At 43.3% G+C, this 5,652-nt stretch overlaps 1 protein-coding gene across 1 annotated transcript in view; it reads right to left on the bottom strand.

Moving 5' to 3' along the window:
- The window catches only part of GRTP1 (growth hormone regulated TBC protein 1), a 30,794-nt gene that overhangs the window by 10,044 nt on the left and 15,098 nt on the right, over positions 1 to 5,652 (bottom strand). The window lies entirely within an intron of this gene.

Here is a 5,652-nt window from a genome sequence, read left to right as displayed (position 1 = left end):
CCTGTTAACACACTTATAATTTTATTAATAAAGTACAGGCAAGAATGCAGGGAGTGGATGAAATATTCTGACCCCTTCTTCATTACTTTAATTCTATTGCTGAATTTGGGCTAATATGATTTGCCTTAATGAAAAATATTCTACTTGCTTAGTAATAAAATGATATCTTGACATAAAAGTAACTCTATGAAATCAATGAAGCTGCATCCATTTAGTGAGTGTGGGAAAATTATATTGCTTTTTTCCAAAGAGCTTAGAGTTCCTAATTCAACATTCCTCACCTCTTCCTCTGAAATACAGATAGTGTTTTGAAAAAAAATCACCTTAAATGTCCCTATCATGCCAGCAAAGTTTTCTTCCAAATAGAAAAGACCCCTTGGCCAAGACTTTTCACTTCTATTTCTTCTGAAGTACCCCCAAGTAAGTTAAAATATTCTGTAAATTATGGAGTTTCTAAACTTTAGGTGTAGCTTAAGAACTCTGGCTAAGCACTGACCATAAACCAAGGTAATTTCTTATTTTAAGAGCCTATTAAGGCTCAGCGCCTGTGGTTCAAGCAGCTAAGGCGCCAGCCACATGCACCTGAGCTGGCGAGTTCAAATCCAGCCCGGGCCACCAAACAACAACGATGGCTGCAACCAAAAAATAGCCAGGTGTTGTGGCGGGTGCCTGTAGTCCCAGCTACTTGGGAGGCAGAGACAGGAGAATCGCTTAAGCCCAGGAGTTAAAGGTTGCTGTGAGCTGTTATGCCATGGCACTCTACCCAGGGGATAGCTTGAGGCTCTGTCTCAAAAAAAAAAAAAAATAAGAGCCTATTAAATTAGAACAATTATCTTAAACTCAGCAGTTTATTAGAGTGTAAACTTTATCTGCTACAATTTAATTATGAGGCCCTGCAAAAGACAGTGGTCTTTCCTAATATACAGAGTTAGTTGTAAGAAATAGCTTACAGCAGCCAACAGGAAGAGAGCTCAGACTGTGGAGCTGTTGTGTTCAGCCAGTTCATGATTTAAGGTGAGACGCTGAGGCCCACTCACTCAGAGACCCGTTGGTGATCATTACTGATACCGGATCATTCGGTGGTAAAGCTGGGACTCAAACCTACAGAGGTGACCCCAAAGCCAATGCTCTTGGCCCCGGGGATGTGTCTCCCAGTGACAAGGCAATACCGACAGGGCATGTGCAGGGGAAGCCACTTGAGAGGCCATGGAGCTCATGGCTGGGGCTCCATGGCTTCCAACTGCCACCTCCATTCTCAGGTGCTGTGGGCTGTGCCCACCTGCCACATCTGGGCCAGTCCCCCTACTGGGGGACAGTAACTATCAACCTGCCTGTCTGTGAGGGAAACCAGGTTAGACTAGTTCTTCAGGACCTAAAGGTGTCAGTTCCTTTACTCACTGCCTGATTTGGTCTCTGGGATAGCACCCTCCCCGTTCCTGGAGGTTCACTGAACTTGCATGCCGACATGAGATCAGCAAGCACAGGGCTCCCCCCACCCCTGCCCTGGGCAGGGCCCTGTCTGCATCATCCTCCCACAACCCCGCATGTGCCCTCATCACTCTAGGAGGGCTCATTTGTTACCACAGGCCTTTGGGGTTGAGGGCTCAGGACCGTGGGAGTCTGAGCGTGGGTGGACAGGGCCTACGTGTAGCACCTTCTCACATTGTGCCCTCATGTTCTGCTCAACTAGGATGGGGTGTTTGCTGGCGAAAAGAAATTCCTTCACACAGGCCTTGCCTAAGTGACCAGTGAACACTGCAAGGTGCTTTCTGGCAACAACAGAGGCACAGGAAGCCTGAGAGGGCAAGTGTGGGGTGCAGTGAGGCAGAGGTGGAGAGCAGACATGGGGTACAGGCAGAGGGCACAGGAAGCTTGAGGGGGCAAGTGTGCGGTACAGGTGCGGGGTGGGGCAGACATGGAGAGAAGACGTGGGGCACAGGTAGAGGTTCAGATTTGGGGTGCAGATGTGTGGTGCAGGTGGGGGGACAGGTAGGGGCTGGCCTAGAGTGCAGTGGGGGGAGGAGGTAGGGGCAGGCCTGAGGTATACACAGTGGTAGGACGGCCTCCTGGGGGGTGAACCTCAGTGCCCACTAGTCAGGAACTGAGTCTCAGTCATGTAATCTGTCTTGGGCTCAGGCTCATCCTTTACAGAAAAACAGAAATAAAAACTGTTTTTGGCCGGGTGCAGTGGCTCACACCTGTAATCCCAGCACTCTGGGAGGCCAAGGTGGGTGGATTGCCTGAGCTCACAGGTTTGAGACCAGCCTGAGCCAGAGCAAGACTTCATCTCTAAAAATAGCCGGGTGTTGTGGTGGGTACCTGTTGTCCCAGCTACTTAGGAGGCTGAAGCAAGAGAATCGCTTGAGCCCTAGAGTTTGAGATTGCTGTGAGCTATGATGCCACGACACTCTACCGAGGGTGACATAGCAAGACTCTGTCTCCAAAATAAATAAATAAAAAGGCCATGTGTGGTGCACTTTGGGATGCTGTGGTGGTCGGATTACCTGAGCGCACAGGTTCAAGACCAGCCTGAGCTAGAGCAAGACCTCATCTCTAAAAATAGCTGGGCGTTGTGGCAGGCACCTGTAGTCCTCAGCTGCTCAGGAGGGAATCACTTAAGCCCAAGAGTATGAGGTTGCTGTGAGCTATGATGCCAAGGTACTCTACTGGGGGCAACAAAGACTCTGTCTCTAAAAAATAAATAAATAAAATAAAAATAAAAACTATGTTTTCATCAGTTCTATGAACTTTGACAGGGCTTTTTTTTTGTTTTGAAACAAGAAGGGTCTTTTTTTTTTTTGAGACAGAGCCTCAAGCTGTCACCCTGGGTAGAGTGCTGTGGCATCATAGCTCACAGCAACCTCCAACTTCTGGGCTTATGCCATTCTCTTGCCTCAGCCTCCCAAATAGCCGGGACTATAGGCACCTGCCACAATGCCCAGCTATTTTTTTTTGGTTGCAGTTGTCATTATTGTTTGGCAGGCCTGGGCTGGATTCGAACCTGCCAGCTCAGGTGTATGTGGCTGGCACCTTAGCTGCTTGAGCCACAGGCACTGAACCAACTTTGACAGTTTTAACAGCTCTGAAGTTGGGACGTGTTTCTCCAGTGCTGGCCTGGAGGTCATCTGGTGTCTGCTGAAGTTTTACTCCTCATCCTCTGCCTAAATCTGCACCTCCATGCTTGCCTCAGACATCTCTTCATGATTGTTGGCCCTTGAGCTTCCTATTTTGTGGACAGCTGGGTAGGCATATTCTTCGCCTAATATTGTTGGGCTGTTTCCTTTTCTACATAGAATTTCTTTCTTTTTTTTATTTTAATTTTTTTATTTTAATTTTTAATTTATTTTTCTTACACATACATGTGTATATTAGGTTTCCACTTTTGCCTTCACAGAATTAAAAGGCTAAATTTAATGACAATAATAATATTTAACATAAGGACTGAGAACAAAAACCTCATAAAGAACGAAATAAGATAAATACATTCAGAAAAGAAATCAGACGATTGCTGCAACAAAATATTAGGCAATAATAATAGAAATAATGCAAAAAAAGTAACATTCCCATTGTCAGATAAAAGTATGTCTATTATAGAATACTTTGATCAGTTAACTTCTTCTTATTTTGTTTTTTCTAAAGTCTCAAAAAAAACAGACAACTAATATTTATAAGTAAAAGATAATTTCAAAAAAACAGATCATACCAAATCTTATAGACAATAGAAAAATACTTCAAAATCATTCTACTTAATCTGGATACACCTGATATTAAAATTGGAGAAAATATATTATTATAAAAGGGAAATTATGAACATATTTCACTTATAAATGAGGATGCAATATAAACAACATATTAATATGTTGAATTAAAAATTAACATTTAAGTAATGTACTTTGTCAAAATTAAATACAATTTATATGAGAATTAGTCACTATTTTCTTATCTTTTTTTCCCCTTTTTTTGAATACATAATCATTTACTACTTGTTTGTTACAGAATACACAAGACAAAATACAAATAGCAAACAAAATTTTTTTCCTTATGTTTTTACCAAAGTCTAAAAAAAAGACGACCAATATGTACAAATAAAAGTAAAAAATAATTTCTAAAAAAAAAAACCAGATCACACCAAGTCTTATAGACAGTAGAAATAGAAATACTTCAAAATCATTCTACTTAGTCTGGATACCTTGATAGTAAAATTAGAAAAAATATATTATTATAAAGGGGAAATTATAGACATATTTCACTGATGAATAAGGATGCAATATGATAAAAAACATATTGACATGCTGGATTAAAAATTGATGTTTTTAGTAATATATGCTAATCAAAATTAAATACAGTTTGTGTGATAATTAGACATTATTATTTATATGTATATATTTTGAGACAGTCTCACTCTATCGCTCTGAGTAGAATGCTGTGCTGGCCTCAAACTCTTGGGCTCAAGAGATCCTCTTGCCTTAGCCTCTGGGTAGCTGGGACTAAAGGTGCCCACCACAATGCCTGGCTAGGTTTTTTTTTGGTAAATCTCTTTTTAGTCTGCCACAACACCTGGCTATTTTTAGAGATGAGGTCTTGCTCTAGCTCAGGCAGGTCTTGAACCTGTGAGCTCAGGTGATCCACCCACCTTGGCCTCTGAGAGTGCTAGGATTACAGGCATGAGCCACTATGCCTGGCCACTAAATTTTTTATTTAAGCATTAACTAATAGAGCAGCACCTATAGCTCAGTGGATAGGGCACCGGCCACATACACTGAGGCTGGTGGCTTCGAACCCAGCCCTAGCCAGCTAAAATTAACAATGACAGGCTCAGCACCTGTGGCTCAAGTGGCTAAGGCGCCAGCCACATATACCTAAGGTGGTGGGTTCGAATCCAGCCCAGGCCCGCCAAACAATGATAGCTGCAACCAAAAAAATAGCCGGGCATTGTGGTGGGTGCCTGTGGTCCCAGCTACTTGGGGGGCTAAGGCAGGAGACTTGCTTGAGCCCAGGAGTTGGAGGTTGCTGTGAGCTGTGATGCCACAGCACTCTACTCAGGGGGACAGCTTGAGGCTCTGTCTCAAAAAAAAAACACACACACAAAAAAAAACCAATGACAACTGCAACAACAACAACAAACATAGCCAGGGATTGTGGTGGGTGCCTGTAGTCCCAGCTACTTGGGAGGCTGAGGCAGGAGAATCGGTTAAGCCCAAGAGTTTGAGGTTGCTGTGAGCTGTGATGCCATGGCACTCTACTGAGGGTGACATAGTGAGACTCTTTCTCAAACAAATAAATAAATAAATAAACATTTACTAATAAACAGAAAAGTTAAAAGACTTGAAAAGAATGATTTCACCTTGAAAAGCGGGGAGAGGTGAGCACTGTCGTGCTCTTACGTCAGTAACACAGTAACAACCACAGGCAGAAACTCAGGTTAACTTCTCAGAGACATTGTGACCAACATCAACGAAGCCCGAGGGCTCGAAACAAGGGGCCAGCTGTGGGGCAGAAGAGCCCAACTTGTGTTTCTGGCCATGTCGGAGATCTGAGCCACAGGGCAGAGAGCCACTGGGCCAGCAAGGACTATCCACTACAGCCAGGACTCAGCTACAAAAACAGTCTCTTTAACTCAACTATTTACTTTATCTTCTTTTTTTTTTTTTT

The sequence above is a fragment of the Otolemur garnettii genome, unplaced genomic scaffold (genome assembly GCF_000181295.1).
Source record: "Otolemur garnettii isolate 467f Iridium unplaced genomic scaffold, OtoGar3 scaffold00161, whole genome shotgun sequence".
Lineage (NCBI taxonomy): Eukaryota > Metazoa > Chordata > Mammalia > Primates > Galagidae > Otolemur > Otolemur garnettii.
The sequence above is the reverse complement of the archived record's forward strand: the minus strand, read 5'-3'. Positions and strand labels throughout refer to the sequence as shown.